This window comes from Triturus cristatus, chromosome 3_1 (genome assembly GCF_964204655.1).
Source record: "Triturus cristatus chromosome 3_1, aTriCri1.1, whole genome shotgun sequence".
NCBI lineage: Eukaryota > Metazoa > Chordata > Amphibia > Caudata > Salamandridae > Triturus > Triturus cristatus.
In genome coordinates this window covers 663,112,201-663,134,272 of record NC_140583.1, presented here as the reverse complement: position 1 = coordinate 663,134,272, position 22,072 = coordinate 663,112,201, and the positions used below count along the sequence as shown (strand labels likewise).

The 22,072-nt window shown below is 49.3% G+C and overlaps 1 protein-coding gene across 1 annotated transcript in view; it reads right to left on the bottom strand.

The window, feature by feature from the left end:
- FAH (fumarylacetoacetate hydrolase) overlaps positions 1 to 22,072 on the bottom strand; it is a 301,255-nt gene that overhangs the window by 259,705 nt on the left and 19,478 nt on the right. The window lies entirely within an intron of this gene.

Here is a 22,072-nt window from a genome sequence, read left to right as displayed (position 1 = left end):
TATCCTGAGATTCTGCGAACGGTTCCTCCGAGGAACCCTAGAGCCCACCTCCTGCCTACTCACACCTATAGGTACTCAGGGTTGCGCGCTGCTTAACATATCCTAGAGCCAATAAGCGATACAGAACAGTAAATCTGTTCTCTAGTAGGACATGTGCCCTGACAGCCAGAGGATGGAGAAGGGTTTTGTTGTACAACCAAGCCCCCTAATAAACATTTAAAAAAAAAATGTTAAACCTAACAAATAACAAGCACTGGCAAAGCCCCTGGCAGAGCTATTGGTTTTGCCAATGTGTTTTAACTATGTTGTACACCAGCATGGTTGCTGTTCAGCATGGGTTAAAGTTAGTGGTATAGTGTGGAGTGGCAAAGAGTGGAGTAAAGTGCTATGGAGAGTTGTAGAGTGCATTGTTGTAGAGTGGAGTAGAGTAGAGTTGTGGAAAAGAACTTTGTGGAGTGGAGTCGCGTAGAGTGGATGGAGTAAAGTGGGGTAGAGTGTCAGAGTGGAGTTGGGTATTGTGGAGTGGAGTAGAGTGGCATAGTATAGAGTGGTGTAAAGTGTCACTGTGGAGTAAAGTGGCATGGAGTGTCGTAGAGTCAAGTGTCAGAGTTGAGTGCCATAGAATGGACTGTCGTAGAGAGGCCTAGTGTGAAGTGGCATAGACTGGCCTAGTGTGAAGTGGCATAGAGTAGAGGGGAGTGTCATGTCGTAGAGTACAGTGTAGTAGAGTGGGGGCGTGGAGTGGTCTACATTGGAGTGGCTTAGTGTAGAATATGCATGGTGTGGTAGCGCACTGCCATCATAGACAACACAAATGACTATGCAGCGCACAAAAGATAATGTGTGAAAATGGCATCACCTAGTGTACCGATTGGATAGTATTAAAATATTGGTTTCCAACATTTCCGAATTTCAAAAGAAATCTACTTAATTTGTGCTTTCATAACTCTGCTATATTCTGAAATATTTGCACAGTATAATTATTTTGTTGTGTGCTAGAAAAAAATATTTTCTTTGCCAGTACCCGCTAACAAGATTGTCACATAAATCCTCTCACTTTGAAGCCAGAGAAAGAAAAGTAAACACCAGGCTCCCTTCGAAGACAGAGTGTTGGACCCGGCCTCGTGGCGTAGCCCCAAACCCTCCTACCCGACCAGACGGGGGCAGCCCCAACCCTTCGGGGTCCCCCTGGATTGTACCCCGCTACCCGCACCAGCCTTCACGACGCGGCCCGCCCCGGCCTCGGTCCCAGCGAAGCCCTGACATCGAGGCGCCAAGATCCAACCAAGGGGGGTCGAGTGGCCACTCCACAGATCCCGGAGGAGGAGAGTTCCGATGGGGCCTCCCGCCGTCCCCCGACGCCTGGCTCCGATCGCCCTCCGGCCTCCCTGGGCGCTGGCTACCCCCCCCCGCTGGGTGTCTGGACTCTCTCATCCCGGCCCCTCCAACTCCCCCAGGCGCGAGGGTCCGGACATCAAAGGGCTCCAGCCCTATATCTGGGGCCACCCAAAACCAGGACAGCAGTTGTATCCTGGAGTCAAGAGCCCTGCTGATCGGATAGCGGCTGACCCTACGGAGAGAGACTCATCGCCTGGAACTGGGAACTCGAGCCCTGCTGACTGCGTCGCGGCTCCCCGTTGCTGAGAAGAAGACCCTCACGGAACATCGGAGCCCTGCTGACCTAGTCGCAGCTCGACCTCGCTGAAGTAACCACCGGAGCCCTGCTGACCTCGTCGCGGCTCGACCTCGCTGAAGTAACCACCGGAACCCTGCTGACCTCGTCGCGGCTCGACCTCATCGAAGCAACCCTCCGAGCCTGAGGACGACGTCCCGGCTCCCGGAACCTCCCCCAGCTCGAGGATTGAGAGCGGGGCGCAGGGTGTTCCCGTACCAGGCTGGTACTGAGACTGTCCCGCTACCCCGTCCCTGAAAGACACTGAGACTCTTTTGGATCCCTCGATCCGCCTGTAAATATTGCCACGGAAACCAGCCTTTAATACCGATAAAGCCTTGTGAGAATTGATACTCTAGTTGTGTCCCTTTGTGGTGGTGGGGTTGCTTGGCTGGTACGATAATAGGAGAAGGACCTCGCCTAGGAGGCTTCTCAGCGGCGCTCGGCTACTTTCCTACGGAACGGTGGCTCTCGGGGTGGTCAGTCCGACACTATCTGTCCCCCCCAGAGATCGCCCTTCTATCATTGGTGGCCAGCGGTGCGATCCGAGCCCGACGCAAATCATACAGCGAGTAACTCACCCACTACCTACCCAGACACAGAGTAACCATGAGCAACCAAGAGACCACCCCAACCGCAGAGTTCCAACAAGAACGGTTGGAGGAATATACCCATAAGGAACTGAAACAGTTTTGTAAAGACAAAGGCATCACGACCACCGGATTGAACACAAAAGAGGACCTGCAAAAAGCCCTAAGGGCCTGGGTAGAGTCCGAAGCGCCTTCCCTCCAAACCGAAGAAAACCCGGTGTCAAACGTGCACCGGCAACCAACCGCAGCTCCAGCGGATGGGAGAAGAACCAGCATGGAGACCGCCTCTCCCCGGAAGAGATACGAGAACGGGAGAGGGTCCGGACCCACGAGTTAGAACTCGCCCGACTCCGCCTGGACGGCGAACTCCTACTAGCCGAGAAGAAATTGGCCCTAGAGCAACTGCGGTTACAAGAAGAAATAGAGGAGAAAAAGCGGCACCGAGAACTGGAAGAGAGGAGGCTAACCCTCGAGCATGAGCGGGGCCTTAAAGAACTTGAACTTAAGTCCAAAAATGGAGAGACCGGCACCCCCGGAAACAGGGACACCCCTCCGCCGGCTGAGGCGAAAGTACATATCCCCAAGGATGTCGTCAAAGAGTACTACAAGAACGACGACATCCAACAATGGTTCAAGGCCTACGAGGTAGCCATGACCGCCCATCGGGTACCGCGAAAAGATTGGGGTGCCGGCCTATGGGGACGGTTCCTCAGCGAAGGCAGAGACACCCTGCTACAGCTTCCAGACGAGGTGATGACCTCTTATGACCATATGAAGGAGGCCCTGCTCACCCACTATGGTCTCACCTCGGAAATGTACCGCCAGCGCTTCCGAGACTGCAAGAAGCTCCCCGGTACCACCTGGGTGGAATACGTAGACTTTTTCAGCAGAGCCCTGGAAGGGTGGATCAAGGGCAGCAAAGTCACCTCCTACGAACAGCTGTTCGACCTCATTGTATGGGAGCACTGCTCCAACAACTGCTTCATCGAGCTGAGACAGCACCTCCTCGACAGCAAGCTGACCGAGCCGCAGAAGCTCGCCGCCGAGGCCGATCGATGGGTGAACACCCGGGTCCCTCGGAACTCGATGGGGGAATACCAACGGAACACCCCGGGGCCCCCCCGCCAGCGCGGCGGAGGAGGGGGATCGAACAGGAACAGAGACTTTCCAGCAGGGCCGCCCCGGAGTCCGCCCCGGGGACCGCCCCCGACCCGCACGTCCCCGTCCCTCGCCCGAAGAGGGGCACCCCTAGCCTGACCAGGGCCTCGACCGACGGTAACGTGCTACAACTGCCAACAGCCAGGGCACTATGCCAGTGACCCGACCTGCCCCATGAACCGACGAGCCGGGACCACCGGGCCACCCCCCCGCTAGTTGGCGGCCGCTGCCCTGGGGGAAGGTGGAGAAGAGGAAGAGGACGACGACGCCAGGCCAACTGAGTGGGAACCCGCCGCCATGACCTTGGTATGCCTGGGCAGCCGGGAAATGGTGCCCCGGGCTCCCATCCCGAGCAACACCCAGAAGTACCAACAGTGGGTCACCATTAATGGACGCCGGGCTGAAGCCCTCCGCGACACCGGAGTCAGCGTGACAGCCGTCCGCTGCCACTTGGTGACCCCCGAACAGATCATGCCTAATGTACTGTGCCCCGTCCGGTCGGCGGACAACACCGAGAGCTTGTGCCAGATGGCCCGGATTCCCTTTGAGTGGGGGGGGGGGGTGTCGGGCATGCTGAAGGTGACCGTCCGCGACGACGCCCCCGTAGACTGCCTCCTTGGGAACGACCTGGAAAGTTCCCCCTGGGCCCACGTCGAGCGCCGAGAGCATCTGGGAATGCTGGGACTGCCCAAGTGAGTCTGCGCAACCACCCGGTCCACGATCGCCCGGGCCATCCGGCCGAGCGTAGCTGCTCCCCCCGAAGAGCCCGAGTGGCCTGAACCGCCACCTCCCTCCGTCGAAGAAGAAGCCGACGCGGAGTCCGGGCCGCCAGAACTCGCCCCGGACGAGGTCGCCGCGCTCGGCGACCTCCCCGAACTCGCCCAATGGCGCCAAGAAGGTGGCCCCACAAGGGAGCAGTTTCGCCAAGAACAGAAGACCTGCCCCTCCCTCGAAGGGACCCGACAGCAAGCAGCCGCCCAGGCCACCGGAGATCAAACGGGGACCCACTGGGTCTATTGGGACAATGACCTCCTCTACAGCGAGCAGAAGACCGCAGAACTGGGGGCCAGCCGAGTGCTGGTGGTCCCCCTCCGATTCCGGGACTTCCTCCTCAATCTGGCGTATGATGTGCCCCTCGCCGGGCACCTGGGGCAAGACAAAACCTACAGCCGCCTGGTGACCCACTTCGACTGGCTCCGAATGCGGAAGGACGTGGACAATCATTGCCGAACCTGCCCGACCTGCCAAGCCAGCGGGAAGAGTGGGGGAAGGGTCAAAGCCCTTCTCCAGCCCTTTCCAATAGTAAACACCCCGTTCGAGCGAGTGGGGATCGACATCGTGGGGCCCCTGGACCCCCGAACCTCCCAAGGACATCGCTTCATTCTCGTCCTGGTCGACCACGCCACCCGATACCCTGAGGCCATCCCTCTCCGAACAGTGACCGCCCCCGTGGTGGGCCGGGCCTTGATGGGAATCTTCTCCATAGTAGGTTTCCCCCGGGAGGTTGTGAGCGACCGAGGCACGAACGTCATCTCAAAGTATATGCGGTCCCTGTGGCAACAATGCGGGGTCACCTACAAGTTCACCACCCCGTACCACCCCCAGGGGAACGGACTAGTCGAACGATTTAACCGGACATTGAAAGGAATGATCAAAGGCCTGGAGGAGCCCTTGAGACGCAAATGGGACGTCCTGCTGCCCTGCCTCCTGTTGGCCTATCGGGAGGTCCCGCAAAAGTCTCTGGGGTTCAGCCCCTTCGAACTGTTGTACGGACACCCTGTCCGCGGCCCCCTCAGCCTGGTCAAAGAAGGCTGGGAGACTACCGTCCAAAATGCTCCTCCCGACGTCTACCGGTACCTCCTGACCCTGCGGAATCAAACCCGGAAATTCGGGGAACTGGCCGAAGCCAACCTCGAGGCCAGCCAGGAAGAAATGGAACGCTGATATGACCAGAACGCCTCCTCCATCGAGTTCGAGCCAGGCCTGCAGGTCTGGGTCATGTCGCCTGTTGACCCCTGTGCTCTCCAGGACAAATGGACCGGGCCCTTCAAGGTGGTAGAGAAGAAGAGCCCCGTCACCTACCTGGTCGACATGGAGTCCCCCAGGAACCCCCTCCGGGTTCTCCACGCCAACAGGCTCAAACCCCACTTTGCCCGAACGGAACTTAGCCTACTGATGGCTACGGACGATGGGGCCGAAGACGACTCCGAGCCCCTACCCGACCTGAAAACCTCCGAAAAGGACGGCTCCGTAGAGGGAGTCATCCTCTCCGCCACCCTGACCCCAGAGCAGCGCCAAGATTGTCAAGGACTGCTGCATCACTTCGCTGCTCTCTTCTCCCTCACTCCCGAAGTCACCCGATGGTGCGACCACGACGTCGACACCGGGGACAGCCCCCCCCCGTGCGACACCGAGCCTACCGGGTCCCCGACCGGGTGCGGGCCTGCATCCACGCCGAGGTCTCCAAGATGTTGGCCCTGGGGGTCGTCGAACCCTCCGACAGTCCCTGGGCCAGCCCTGTGGTCCTGGTGCCGAAAGCTGCCGCCCCGGGCACCACCCCGGAGCTCCGGTTTTGCATGGACTACCGGGGATTGAATGCCGTCACCAAAACCGATGCCCATCCCATTCCTCGGGCAGATGAACTGATCGACCGCCTAGGAGCAGCCCGCTACCTTAGCACCTTTGACCTCACCGCCGGATACTGGCAGATCGGGCTCACCCCAGGCGCCCAAGAGCGTTCTGCTTTTTCCACCCCTGATGGCCACTTCCGAGTGATGCCCTTCGGCATGAAAAATGCCCCGGCGACCTTCCAAAGACTGGTAAATAAGGTACTGGCCGGACTAGAAGCGTTCAGCGCCGCCTACCTGGACGATATTGCGGTGTTCAGCAGCCATTGGGCCGAGCACCTGAGACACCTCTGGGAGGTCCTGACCGCCCTCCAAAGGGCCGGACTCACAGTAAAAGCCAGCAAGTGTCAGATAGGCCAAGGATCCGTAACCTATCTGGGACATCAAGTGGGGAGCGGCCATGTGGCTCCCCTCCAGCCAAAGATCGACGCCATCGTGGCCTGGGAGCTCCCAACCACCCAAACCGCTGTGAGGGCCTTCCTGGGTCTCACGGGCTATTACCGGCGGTTCATTCAGAACTATGGAAGCATTGTGGGCCCCCTCACAGAGCTCACATCAAAGAAACAACCCAAGAAGGTGCACTGGACGCCCCTCTGTCAGGCGGCCTTCGAGACCCTCAAAACAGCGATGTGTACCGCCCCCTTGCTACAAGCCCCCGACTACAGCAAAGAGTTTGCGGTACAGACTGATGCCTCAGAGTACGGAGTCGGGGCTGTCTTGTCCCAAGTGAACTCTGAGGGGGTTGACCAGCCGGTGGCCTTCATCAGCCGGCGCCTGCTGCCCCGGGAGCAGAGATGGAGCACCATTGAGCGGGAGGCCTTCGCCGTGGTGTGGGCCCTCAAGAAGCTCCGGCCCTACCTCTTCGGCACCCACTTCTGGGTCCAAACCGGCCACCGGCCCTTGCGGTGGTTAATGCAGATGAGAGGCGAGAACCCGAAGTTGTTGCGATGGTCCATCTCTCTGCAGGGGATGGACTTCACTGTAGACCATCGGCCCGGCAACGAACACGCCAACGCTGACGGCCTGTCCCGCTTCTTCCGCCTCGGCGAGGAGAACCCCCAAGACGATGGGGGACTCTCCCTGCCTTCAGCTGGGGGGGGGCGGGGGGGGGGGACGCCTGTTGGACCTGGCCTCGTGGCGTGGTCCCGAACCCTCCTACCCGACCAGACGGGGGCAGCCCCAACCCTTCGGGGTCCCCCTGGATTGTACCCCGCTACCCGCACCAGCCTTCGCGACGCGGTCCGCCCCGGCCTCGGTCCCAGCGAAGCCCCGACATCGAGGCGCCAAGATCCAACCAAGGGGGGTCGAGTGGCCACTCCACAGATCCCGGAGGAGGAGAGTTCCGATGGGGCCTCCCGCCGTCCCCCGACGCCTGGCTCCGTTCGCCCTCCGGCCTCCCTGGGCGCTGGCTCCCCCCCCCGCTGGGTGTCTGGACTCTCTCATCCCGGCCCCTCCGACTCCCCCAGGCGCGAGGGTCCGGACATCAAAGGGCTCCAGCCCTATATCTGGGGCCGCCCAAAACCAGGACAGCAGTTGTATCCTGGAGTCAAGAGCCCTGCTGATCGGATCGCGGCTGACCCTACGGAGAGAGGCTCATCGCCTGGAACTGGGAACTCGAGCCCTGCTGACTGCGTCGCGGCTCCCCCTTGCTGAGAAGAAGACCCTCACGGAACATCGGAGCCCTGCTGACCTCGTCGCGGCTCGACCTCGCTGAAGTAACAACCGGAGCCCTGTCCCGCTACCCCGTCCCTGAAAGACCCTGAGACTCTTTTGGATCCCTCGATCCGCCTGTAAATATTGCCACGGAAACCTGCCTTTAATACCGATAAAGCCTTGTGAGAATTGATACTCTAGTTGTGTTCCTTTGTGGTGGTGGGGTTGCTTGGCTGGTACGATAATAGGAGAGGGACCTCGCCTAGGAGGCTTCTCAGCGGCGCTCGGCTACTTTCCTACAGAACGGTGGCTCTCGGGGTGGTCAGTCCGGCACTATCTGTCCCCCCCGGAGATCGCCCTTCTAACACAGAGCCTTACATGTGACCTCTTTCTTTTAACGCACAGCAAAAGTGAAAAGATAAGAATGAAATTTAAAGGCCGGTTTACAGAAAGCGAGGAAGAATACCAGGTGCGTTGGTGAACAATGTTTGCTCCATGGGAGCGGTGAAGGCCTGCTCAAAGCTAAAATAAATACAGCCAGCAAATAGAAAGCCAGAAAATGAGTCACAAACCACAAATCCAATGGTAAGCAATGAGCAGGATGCATTTTCAGGGAAGCTTCAGAATGCCCACAAGATGCCTTTTCACAACTAGCTATCTGGAAGGCTTCAGTCTAAAAAAAAGAGTAAACGTATAGGTGGCTTAAACCAAAATTTAGAGATAGCTAGAACACCAGAGCAGCTTTAATAAAGCAAGAAATCTAAGGTCAGTCAGGCAAATTAAAGTTTTGCAGCACTCTCAACTTGATAATGTTGACTTTGGAGGCACCCAATAGTTTATGAGCCAATGACAGCTCTTTCAATTGTTGACCTACTTTCCTGAAAACGAAAATTACTAAACAGGATGCCAAAATACGTGGAGACGGTCTCCAATATGCACAGACATGAATGACTTACAGTTTTCCTAGCCTGAGTGGCAATGACATAATACCCCTTCTTAGTCCGGAGGAACTCAGGCTATTGCCAGGATTTGATCTTACTCTCTGGACGCTCCTCCCACCCCTGAAACTAAATTAAAAATCCTGGATCATCTTCAACATATACTAAGAGAAATATGATTCAACATATGGTGGCACTAGGACCAAGAACATAGTTTTTCATCTCCACGGCAACCGTGAGATACTCTCTCCCTGCAAGCTGGTTACTGAATCACTCATCTTAGAGGTCACTATTAAAGCATACATTACAGAAATACAACAGCAGCAAACGCCAAGAGACAATCACAGAGCACCAAGCAACGGTATCCTCATCTAGTCTCTGCTCATATCACTCCCACTTTAAAAATCACTCCAATGGTTGCCTATCAAAGAAATCATGTAGTTCTATACCTAGGCCACAGCCAATTACCTTTCTAAAAACTCTTCACACCATACTTCTCAGCCCCCTTTGCAATGGATTGGGTATTTGTCTATTTCTACACAACCATTAGACAAAGTGTGCACATATGTGGCGCTATGTTGTAATCCCATGTTAGTCCTTGCAGCAAACTCTGGATCTACTGTAGAGCTTGGAAGGTTTGTATGAGGCTTCTTGGAAAACCAGATGAGGATAGGTTGTGGGGCTAAACCTGTTATACAGTTAATAAAATGTAAGCAGCTTCTGTATAACTATAGGACGTTGGTCCAACAAAGATGATCAATTTAATTAAGTAAAAGCAATAATACTTTAAGCCTCTGCAGAGAAGGAGCTAAGCCTTGGGGTGCTTTGCAATCTAGGTTTAGCACTAGGGATTCACATGAACGCATGTTTGACAATGCAATTTGCAACTGGAATAGAGCAGCACCACAACCTGCCTTCCATTCCCAAGGCATATAGCATCACCACAAGTCCTGAATTATTTCATGCCAATTGGACAGTTCAAGAAGGTTATGTACTCCCAAGTTTACCCAGAACTGTCCTTTGGACCATGCCCACTGGATAGGAGATATTTGCTACTGGATAGAGACTTCTCAAACATGAAGGACACCAGGATTTGTTTAAGTAGTAGCAAGGTAATAGACACATCTCTTGTTTAAAATTAGTCATGGACATCTCAGTTTAATAATGAGAAACTGAGTATTTGTAGCAGTCACTTCATTAAGACTGGTATGGGTATAAATGTTTTTTAAAAGCTGCTGGGTACACACGTGTCCGATTATATATCATTACACACAGCTGGTTTATCAGTATACGCTTGTTCTTTAACTATTATTTGGAATGCATTTTTTAAAATTAATTTTGAAAGTAAAGAGTACACCTGTATCCATGGGTGCAGCACAATTCCCAGAACATATTTAATAAAAAAGTGAAGGCTTTTTTTCCTTAAAAATAGGTAGAGGCTCAATTGGAATTTGCGACACTGACCGTTTAAAGCCAGAGGTCCTCCAACACCCACAATGTCATGTTCAAACCTAGACCCTCAAGTTATATCTTCAACAAGGACCATTACCTGAACGAACATTCTTCACTTAGCCATATTCTTTTCTATTCTTGTTTTTTTTTTCTTTGGCAACCAGTTTCTTTTTTTTGCACAACAAGCAAAATGGTTTATATTTTTTAAGCCGCTGGTTAACCTCCCTTCCACCCCCATATCATCTTTCTCCATATCTGCCATCTTTAAGACTGAAGGAACATCGACAACACTATTTTTCTGTCCCTCAGACCACCACAATTTACACTAGTGCAGACACTGTAGGGAAGTGCCTCAAAGGAACACTCAAGGGGAGAGCTTGGGTAGGCATCTTCTGCCTCACAGGCCAAGACTTTAACCACTTAAATGCTCCAACAGATATAATGAAGAATTCCCCGGAGTAAGTAAGTCTTTGCTGCTCTCCAGGGTAAATTGACCTTACTGCCATGGTGTGTGCTGAATAACTTTACACACTTGTTGATGATATTTTTAATAGCAAAGCCTCTTCAATCTGAAACCTATCTAAATTTTCATCAAAAGCTTTGTAGCAGACACTGACATTTACGAGACATCCACCACTGGGAAACCATTTCACATCAAGAAGAGCTTGAAACCCATTTCTACACCTCTGTTAGACTGGAGCCATAGCCAGGGAGACAGGGCATCTGTGCACTTCAAAGATATACCTCTCGAAGCTTTTACCCACTTCAACGGAACAAGTGTATAAACAAGCATTTGCAATCCAATAGGTCTCGCATTTGCAAAGTTTTAAGCTATTGCCATTGTAAATGGCCATGCCTTTTATTTATCTGTTTTTTAAAACCAACACACAGATAAAAGGTTTGTTATTTACAATGCCAGTAGCTAAATACCATTGCAGGAGAGAGACTCGTAGAGCTCCGCCAGTGCGCCTTGATGTCACCCTATTATTGTTGTACTGGAACGAGCACCCGAGTTCACACTTGCAACACTCCTACAATTCCAGTAATGAAACAAGAACACCGTACTATCCCAGTGTTGAAGACCCACTGTGTGCTCTGCCAGTGCCCTTCAATCCTGAGCCTTGCTATTGTACTTGTGAGGCTAATTCACATCTCTGCCAGTGTGACTGAACTCTGATTTGCGCCACCCCTGGTATGCCACAAAGACCTACACGCAGCTGTCCCAGTGTATCTCAATCAATCCTGGACTGCAGCTCCCCCATTTGTTTCCAGCTCTGAGACCACACACTGTTCTTCTAATGCACCTCCTTCCAAAACGTACACCCCTGACTTTCTATTATATATAGCTCCCCAAGTGTACCTGCAGCTCTGAACCCACATGCTTCTCTTCCAATGCACCTCGTAACTTACACCACCCCCTCCATTCCACCTAGATGAAATACAGCTCCCCCAGTCTATCTGTAGCTCTGAGACCACACGCTTCTACAGCTCCCCTAGTGTACCTTCAGCTCTGACCCCAGACCATGCTCCTACAATGCACCTCCTTTCTAACTTACATCACATCTGCCATTCCATCACATATAGCGTCCCAGTGTACCTGCAGCTTTGACCCCACACACTGCTCTTTTGAGGCACCTAAGTCCTAACTTATCGTGGCAGCACAAGAAAACTTAAATGGCCAAGACACATAAGCCCACAGCCGGGTGAGCTGCGAGGAGTAGGCAAAGACGAGTGTCCGATTCTCCGAGGCAGGCTGCAGCATAACCCGCCTTCTCCATCCCCTGGCTCCGCTGGAGCCCCATGACTGATTGGGAGGGAGGAGCTCGGAAATAGAGAACAAAGAAAGTGAAACCAGCTACGGCATCGCTGTCTTTCCGGTTTTGGTGCTTGCTGTAAGGAGCGCTACCCACGGGCGTCCTAGTCCCGATGCAGGACAGCGCGACAGACAGAGGTGCATTGTAGCGTTGGAGTGCGCATGCACTGAAGGAGCCTATCCAGTGCGGGAGGAGCGTGAGCTCAGTGGCAGGGGAATTGGATGCTTCTCATCTCTTCAGGCTTCGAGGCAGCAAGCGGAAAGCAGGAGCAGTGGTGCACTGCATACCAGAGTTGGCAGCAGCATTACAGGACCGGCAGCAGCATTCTAGGACCGGAGCTGCCTCTATGTGAGCTCTATTATGTAGCGAGAGAGGCGCAGTTCCAGGCTTGCACAAAGCATCACAGCTTTTTCTCAGGGGAAGGACGGGAGGGTATTAATGAAAGTTCCTGCGCAGCCCAGGGACCAGGTCCTTGTCAGCAGAAGCCTTGTGATCCTCCTATTAACAGTTAACCCACCACCAACAAGTATTCCTTGATGCACTGTTACTGAAATGACGGAGGCGAGTGGGAGAGGAGTGGGAAGTGTTCGGAAAAGGCACCCTCGGATCCTTGTAAAGACATTTCTTATCAGCTTGTTCAATAAACAAGCTAATAAGAAATGTCTGCACGACAGCCACAAAGCAGGCGAGGGTGTCTGGAGTCGGGTGGGAATGCCTCATGAAAACAACGGCAAGAATGCTCCCTGAAAAGCACGTGCGCTGAGAATGCTGTAACGCCGAGAATGCCTCATGAAAAGCCAGAGGGCGGGGCCTTATGCCGACAGGGCAGACACCAACCCCGCTTCCAGAGAAGCTGGACACAAAAGCAACGACAATAGATTTCACCAAGGCGAAGCAGCGCATGCGCGCTCCATTCGCAGGTGAGACCGAAAAAGTAAGGACCTCAGACACCACCACTTCAGTACACTTCTGGACCCGAGGATACTCTGCCAGGAGGAATGACTCTTGTGCTGATTAAAGGACTGCCACTCTGCGTCCTAAATCACAAACTGCGGAATTTACATTTTTATTTTGTTTTAAAAGGATGCTTTAATTGAAGTGTATGTTTATATTCCTTAAGTCATTTTGAAAATGTTATTTATTTTGTGCTTTTATGGTAATTTATTTAGTCGAATAAAGATTATTGAACTGAACTGACTGCTACTCTGCTGGACTCCTGCTTTGCTGTGCTGACCCGCTGCCCTCTTGCGTAGGTGAGGAAGACAGGACCTGCATCTCTTGAACCCAAAGTGACTCCAACAACTAGTTGATTTGCCTCCTGAACTGAAGCTTTCGGGCCATAAAAGGCTTCCAACAACTTTGCATCTGTGCCTCCACTCTGCCATTGGTGAGTCTACACTGCCAAGTGGTGTCACTCTAGTCCTGGACCCTTGGAAGTTGGCCAATGTGCTTGTCAGCGGAACAGACGCATCCACTCTGCTAAGCAACGCATCCTCGAGCAGAACCAACACATCTTCTCCGCTCGGCAGAGACTCTCCATGGGTACAGGACACAAAGAATCCTAAAGCATATCCCTATGCTGCTTGTGCCTGGGTTAAGGAGGACCACTGTTATAAAGGGCTCATTCCGCAAGGTCACCCCAAAACATTTTGCCTTCCTCCTCCCCTTTATTGCTGAATTTGTTTTTGTGGGCTTAAGGAGCCTAGGTACTTTACCACAGCTAACCAGTGCTAAAGTGCACGTGATCTCAGCTTAAGACATGGTAACACTGGTTTATACCCAATTGGCATATCTAATTGACATGCAAGTCTGGTGTCTTCTTGGTCCACGACGCCACCGCCACCGCCAGGAGTCCAAGGGCGCCATTGCCAGCGAGCAGCAGCGGGTCCAATCTTCTGCCTCGCCGCCCCGGGACTCGATCTCCCGGCAGCCCCAGCGGCGGCGCGCTGAGCTGACGCTGTGACAGCGCCAGGAGGCGCCTACAAATCGCACAGAGGCCCGCTTTGCGGGACGCGCCGGGCGAAGCCCGGGCAAAGGGCGGGCCGTCTGTGGCCGTCAGGGGCCAAAGGAGGCCGGGCTGGGCCTCGGATCTTGGTTCGTATTATTTGGTTCTTGGCTTGCTAGTACGCCTGGACATTATTGCCATTATTGATTCAGGTTCGCATTTTGTGTGTTGGTCCCATTGACATTACTGTTTCTTATACATTGTTGTCTAATATATTGTAGTTAACACCTGCTGGCTAGAACATGTCTAAGCTCAGGTCCTCTAAAATCAGTGGCTACTAATGACACAAGGACATTGGATAACTATCTTGTTAAAGTAGTCAGTAAGATTAATAAAGACAGGAGACTATCATTGAGCAGGTTGAGTCCAGATGTGTCACCTACAAGGTTGAGCACATCTACTACTTCGGATATAGGCTGTGCTAATTCCAGCAATGTAGATTTAATGAATGATGTATCCACTTTAGTGTCTACAGTAGACCTGGAATTTTTAGCTGACCCTATTTCTAGTCAGACCCTGACATCCCCTCTAAGGCCCACATCATCTAAATCCCCTGCACGTAGAACAGTGCGTGCAGGTAGGAAGGCTCCGGCTAAGAGGGTGGCGGGACGAAAGTCCAAAAATTCAGGTACAATATCACTTGGTAGGGGAGATACTCCAGAGTCTACAAATAATGCTGACGGTAGTACTCTGCCTCCAGCACATATTGAACTCCTGGCAGCCATTCTTGAAGCTAAATTAGAGGCTCTTATTAGCCCATTGGTGGCAAAATTAGAATCAGTCGTCCAAGAGGTCACTAGATTGAAGGGCCTCCTTGATCTCCATTTAACTCGGTCTCCTACCATGGGGAACCCTCAACCCGGTCCATCTGGTTCCATAGGTTATAGTTCATTGAAACCTGTAGTAGACGCATCAGCTAGCTCCAGGGTGTGTGGTTCAGGGGTGATTAACCAGGCTCCTCCAGCTGTAAATACTCAGGTTATTCTACCATCTAACCCACCACCAGTGGGTACTGCACTAGCTCTAGTACCTACTTTACTACATCCTCAAACAGTACAAAAGAGCATTGAGAATAACCTAGCGGGGGGAGACACGGTTAGGAATAGCAAATACAGGGGGAAAAATGTTGTCAACCTCCCACCGGAGTGTGTCCCATACACTGTGGTTTTAATAAATGTTCCTGAGGTTGACTCTTGTCTGACTGACCCTAGGTTAGAAACACATGATGCCTTAAAGAATAAAACACTTGCTTGGCTAAATAGGAATTGTGCTTTTCCCCTAGCATTTGCTAATGACATTTTATCTACCCGTATAGTGAGTTGGATTGGTAAAGGAACAAAAAATATAAGAGGGGATTGCATCATTGTAAATTTTAAATATCCACAACATGTTGCTACCGTCCTCCTTAGAGCTGCAACTTTACCAACCCAGGAAAATTCTGTATCTGCTAGACCCCTAGGTTATTTTTATAATCATCTGGCTATCACTCAACACCAACCACCTCAGCAGCATAGGTTTCCCGGAAATGGTTATGCAAAGGGAACGGCTGGATGCTTCTCTAATATACCTATGAATGCACCTATGCACCATAATAGCGGCGATTCTTTTGGTTATCAGTCAGCCAATAGGCAGATGGTCAATACTCTTCCCCTTTACAATCGTTATACTGTTTTATCCTCATTGGAAGAAAACTATTGACTACCCGATGCCTCGAGGAATCTTACTCAGCCATCAGCCACGTCCTTCAAAATTGCCACCTGGAATGTCGCCGGTATAAAGAAAAAAATTGGGATTGACGAATGGCTATCAACATTAAAAGCTTTTGATATAATTGCCCTACAAGAAACTTGGGATCAGGCCAACAGCTTTTCCCTGGATGGCTATAGCCATTTTTGTACACCAGCTATTAGCAGTGTGGCAGGTCGAGCAAAGGGGGGCTTGCTAAGTTTATTTAAATTAGACATAAAAGGCAAATTAACTCAGTGTTCGTCTGGATCTGATAATTGCTTGATTCTTGAACTTTCTTCCCAAGATAAGGCCAAGATCCTTTTTGTTAATTTTTATAATTCACACCCAAATGATTGTACCAGTCAGAATTTGGAAGTACTGGACAAGTTTCTTTCAGTCTATAGTGCAAAAGTAAATACTTTTGAATTAATATTTTTAGGGGATTTTAATATACACCCATGCACCCTACCATGCATTAGACAGGAAGATGAAGGTCCCCCCCTCTCTCTTCCAGTTCATTTGGAAAATACTAGGGGTGGTGAGCTTCTTGAAATCTTTCTCGCAAGATGGAATTTATATGGATCTGGCTGCGGGGATGGAAAAAATAGAGCCCCTACGTTTAAGGGAAATGACATGGGTACTATTATTGATTATATTTTTATGACTTCCTTTTTGTTAAATAACGTGTTAAATTATTATACCGAGGTATCAGTTTTTAGTGACCATAATCCTGTTTTATTAGAATTGAAGCTTGCTGATTTAATTTCTTTAAAAATCAGTGAAAGGTAGAGGTGGAGTAAACCTAATGGTTAAAGATCAGAACCAAAGGCTGAAATGGTCAAAAATAGTCCCTGAAACTTTTCTTCAGGAGGTTCTGTCCAAGGTGGAGGACGAAGTTGCAATATGTTTATCTAATAGAATACAAAGCAAAGAGGTCATAATGGCTTTTGATAATATCTGTACAGAAATTAATTGTGGCCTTCAGAAGAAATCTAGGCAGAAGTTATTAGTGGGAAAAAGATGGTTTGATAGGAAATGTTCAAAAGCACATGAAGTCCCGGTTGAGAACTAGCGCATGCTTATTGTATGCTTTGCCTTGCTTGTGTTTTTATTTTTTGGTTTACATTAAAACTAAACCTTTGTTACTCCTGATGTACAGATATGGACCTTCCTACGTATTGTTCTCATCGTGCTGCCGGACCTTCGGGATGTCGGCTGAATAGTTGTGTACCAGGTTGACGTAAATAAAGGTTTTAAAAAAAAAAAAAAAAAAAAAAAAGCACATGAAGTCCTACTAAAAGCCCTGAAGGCCACTCCTAAAATCCGAGCAGATATAGTAAGAGCAATGTCTGTATATAAAAAATCTATTTTTGAAAGAAAGAGGGATCTGAAAGAAAATGCTGTAGCCCAACTTCTTGATCCTGAAATTTTAAAAAAAATAGTGGCCAATTCTGGAATATTATAAATCAGCCACTTTTTTCTGATGATTCTAACTCCCCTCTAGAGACAAATATTCCTGATGAGGGTTGGATCAGACATTTTAGTCAGATATATTCAGAAACTACTAGTGCTGTTACCTCTGCTGCCATTACAGAAACTGAGGCAGCGGAATGTTGTATTGCTAAGGCCGCTGTCACCTTTGTGGCAGCTGAAGTGGAACGGGCTATAGATCTGACCCTGAAAAATAAAGCTCCGGGCCCTGATGGGGTTCCAGGGGACGTTTTTAAATGTGCTCCAAAGTTTTGGTCAAAACTTCTTTGTAATGTTTTTAATGTTCTTACAACAGACAAAATCCCGGACTCCTGGAAAAAATCCATCATCATACCGGTCTTTAAAAAGGGTAACAGGCAAGACCCATCCTGTTACAGACCTATTTCGTTGATTGATTCATCGGTGAACATTCTGGGCCGGGTTATTTTAACAAAACTGAATGATTGGTTAATTGAGAAAGGGGTCCTTTCAAACGTTCAGTATGGTTTTAGACCTAAAAGGAGCACAATAGACCAAGGTCTTAATTTGCTCTTATTGATTGAAAAATACACGAGGGCCAAGGAGGGGTCCATGTACCTGGGGTTCATGGACCTCTCGTCAGCTTTTGACCTTGTAAATCGTTCCAAACTTTGGAAGATCCTGCTGGACATAGGATTGGACAGGGCCCTTGTTAATCTTCTAGCAGACCTCCATACTGATCTTATAGCTGCGGTTAGAGTCACCCCGGAGGGGCGTTGCACAAGTCACTTTAAGTCTGAAAGGGGCGTTAGGCAGGGTTGCATTTTGGCACCTCTCCTATTTACTGTCTATATAAATGCCCTAGAGCCTTCCTTAAATGCAGTAACCCTTGATGTTCCTCGTCTAGGAGAACTTGGTATCCCAGTTCTCCTATACGCAGATGATGCGGTCTTACTTTCACGGACTGGCGTCGGTCTCCAACGTTTACTGGACGCCTTTGAGGACTTTATGGGTTCTTTGGACCTAAAGATAAATGTTAAAAAGTCTCAAATTATGATAATGGGTAAGGGCAAAAACAACAAGTCCATAAAAACATTTACTTGTGGGAAACAAGAGCTTTGCAGAGTGACTACCTTTCCCTATCTGGGGATAACTTTTGATGAGAGAGGAACCTGGGGCCCTCAGATAAAAATTAAAAACATTTCTCTTGCTAGGTCCTCTTCTGCCCTCCTGAGTTTTATAAAAAAAACTGGGAGCTAGGCCAATAGTAACTCTGCTTAAAATCTATAAAGCTAAATGCCTTGCTGTTGCTACATATGGTAGTGCTATTTGAGGTAATTGTTCCCTGGAAAATATCCAGATTACTGAGAACAAGTTTCTAAGATCTATTCTCTCTGTACCACAGTCGACCTCAACATATATTGTCCACTCTGAACTTGGTATAGGATATATATCAGACATGATTAAAGTGGCCCCCGTCTTGGCGTGGTTAAAGATATGGTTGAACCAAGAAATTCCTCTCAACCATCTCATCTTAAAAGATTGTTTGCAGCTAGATAGAGTAAACAATATACCGTGGCTAGCTTATATTAAACACTGTCCTGATAAGCTAGGGAGACCAGATTTTTTTTTTCTCCCGCCTCGATAACCGCGAAAGACATTGTCCTGATCAAAGGTATGATGGGAGACTTGTTAAGTCGGGAAAGGGAACAAGTAGAACTTGAGAAACCTACGGTGAGGACTAGCATTATCTTGAGTACCCATTTCAGCCCTGAACCATACTTAACTATTGTAAACCTGCCTTACCATCGTTTTCTTTGAACTCGTTTTCGGCTTAATTAGATTCATTTATCCCTTGGTCACTTTCCAATCTGGTGTTCCCCCGAAAACGCTTTGCCGTGTAAGTGTGACAACTTCTCGACTCAGAACACACTGCATTTTATAATGTTCTGTGATCACTTCACGGCATTAAGACGGAAATTTTTAATCCAGATCCTTAAGGAGGCAGGGTTTTTACAAGTTAAGCCGGCTCTTTTGTTTCTCCAGTTACTAAAGTCCCCCAGGATCATGTTTTCTGTTGCTAGCTTTCTTGTGGGGCTATTAGGATTAAGAAAAGGATGTTGTCCAACAATCCTATAAATATGTTACAATAATTGGGAGATTCTTATATTGTCTACTTGTAAAGGATACTCCCTGAATTTCTTCTATACCAAATTCTTATATACAAGTGATGTGAATTGTTTGTCTTACTTAACTGACCTCTTTTTAAATATTTTAATAATTGGGTTTTTAGATACTACATAGCTTTTAGATTTTCTTTGTGTAAATAGAAACAGTATGTAAATATATCATGGTTTCTGTATTAATTATGAACTGTTGATTAAGTGTAATTGTATTGTTCCTATGTCTTTTTATGATATTAATTTATCGAAATAAAGCATTATGACTGACTGACTGACATGCAAGTCCCTAGTAACGTGCACCACATGTGCCCAGGGCCTGTAAATTAAATGAGACTAGTGGGCCTGCAGTACTGATTGTGCCACATACTTAAGCCTTTTAAACATCTCCCAGACATGCCATTGCAGAGCCTGTGTGTGCAGTTGTAAACTGACATTTCACACCGATATAATAAACCTTTTGCCAGGCCCAAACCTTCCTTTTTAATACATACAAGTAATCCTCGGGGTAGGCAATGGACAACCCAGCGGGTAGGGTGCAATGTATTTAAAAAGCAAGGCATGTCATTTTATGTTTTACATGTCCTGTCCTGGTAGTGTATATCTCACACAGGATAACATCAGGATTACCCGATTACATTTTATAAATGTGAAGATATAACTGATTCAAGTTTGGTGCCACTGGAATCACAATTTAAAAATCTTACCTTATGATGAAGTCAGATTTTAAATTGCAATTCTAAAATTGACATTTAGAATTTTGGCATTTTCTTGCCTTTGCCATTTGATGCTTGCAGCCTGTCTCTGGTCACATGACTGGCAGACTAGGAGGAATATGTAAAGCCAAACTGACAACTACACCCACAAACAATGGGAGCTTAGGTGTGTCTGAATAGCCCATTACTGGCAGGATGATAGGGAGAGCTGTGGCCAACCTCAATTACACCTAAATAGGCTGGGACTGTTTCCACAATAGGGCTATGTACCCACTGTAGTTAGTCTGGAGCCAGGAAATGGAAGGCAAGGCATCTGTGCCATAAAACAGCATGGCTCTGGAAGCTTCTCCCCACATCCAAGGCACAACTGTGTATAAAAGAAGGACCTCTGATACCACCACTTCAGTACACCTCTGGACCTACTTGTGGATACTCTATCAGGAAGAAGGACTGCTGTGCTGCTGAAAGGACTGCCCCTCTGTGGACTCCAGCTTTGCTGTCCTGCTGCCCTATTGCGTGGGTGAATAGAACTGGACCTGAATCTCTTGAAAACAGAGTTACTCCAAGGGCTAGTTAGCTGACATCTTTATCTGAAGCCTCAGGGACATACCAAGCTTCCAACAACCTTGCATCTGCAACTAGACTCTGCAATCTGTGAGTCTACCCGGTCAAGTGGTGCCACTCCAGTCCGGGTCCCTTGGAAGTGGGCCTAAGGTGTTTGCCAGTAGAACCAATGCATCTTCTCTGCGGAGCAACATATTCCTGAGCTGAAACAACGCACCTCCTCAGCTGAGCAACACATCCTGGAGTAGAAATAATGCATAGCTTTTGCTGGGTTAATTGGACCCATTGGAAAGACACACACCGTCCACTGCAACCCTCGAAACACATGCATCACCCCAACAGCAAGGCATATTTACAGCCAAGGTCCTCGCATCTCTCGCCAACAGTGACACCAGCCTTCACATCGCAAGCCCTGGCGACGGCATCCTCGACAATGATGCAACAGGACCTCGATGAATCTCGGAACCGACACATCGCTTCGCCTGCAGAACGCATTTTTGACACGGATCCACACAACACTAGGCAACCAGGATTGAAGGTACTTTGTTCAGCAGGCCTAACTGGGTACCTGCAGCCCGCCCACTCTTCAGCGCAGTCGGCCTGAACTTGTGACTTTTTCCCGGTCCGGAGCTACCAGATATTCCCAATTGGGGCTTTATACCGCTACTTTCACCATAAACTTTTCAATTCAATATCTCCAGTTCTGGTAATTGGATTTTTGTCATTTTGGTATGGTTTTATTTATTAAACTAGGTTGTATTTTTCTAATTTGGTGCAAGATACTTTTAGAGTGCCGTTTTCACAGTTTTACTTTTTTAAATGTTCCACAAATGCTTTGCCTCTAAATTAAGCCAGACTGCTTTGTGCCAAGCCACCAGGGCATTGAGCACAGGTTACTTTGGGGTTTGCTTGTGCCTTATCCGGACTAGGATTGTGGTTGCTGCTTGACGAGGGCTCACAACCCAGTCAACCAGTAACCCAATTTCTAACAACCACCAAGATAGTGGGCCATTCCTTTACAGAGATAAATGCCCAGCAACAAGCTTGAAATAGATGGACTTACAAGCTTTACCGTTTTCAAAGTGTTGAGATTGATGAATACGATAGCAAGGAACACCCTGATGTATGCACGCATTGCAGCGGTAGTACCAATAAATGCAATACCGATGTATGCAGTAATATATGCACGCACAATTATGTCAATACCAGTAAATGCATTACCAATTTACGCTGTAACCTATGCACGCACAGGGATGTCAATACCAGTAAATCCAACATTGATGTACACTGTAATTTATGCACATATAATGACTTCAATATTAGTGTATGCAATGTTGATGTACAATGTAACAACTGTACGTATAATGAGAATATCAGTAAATAAAATATCAATGACCGCCATGTTACACGCACTCACGAACTCGTATCATTGCTGTCAGATTCATCCGAGATGACCTCCTTATCAACTCCAAGTCAGAGATTCTTGGTCAGACAAACCCTGTAACGCAATCCCAAGCCTGCTGATT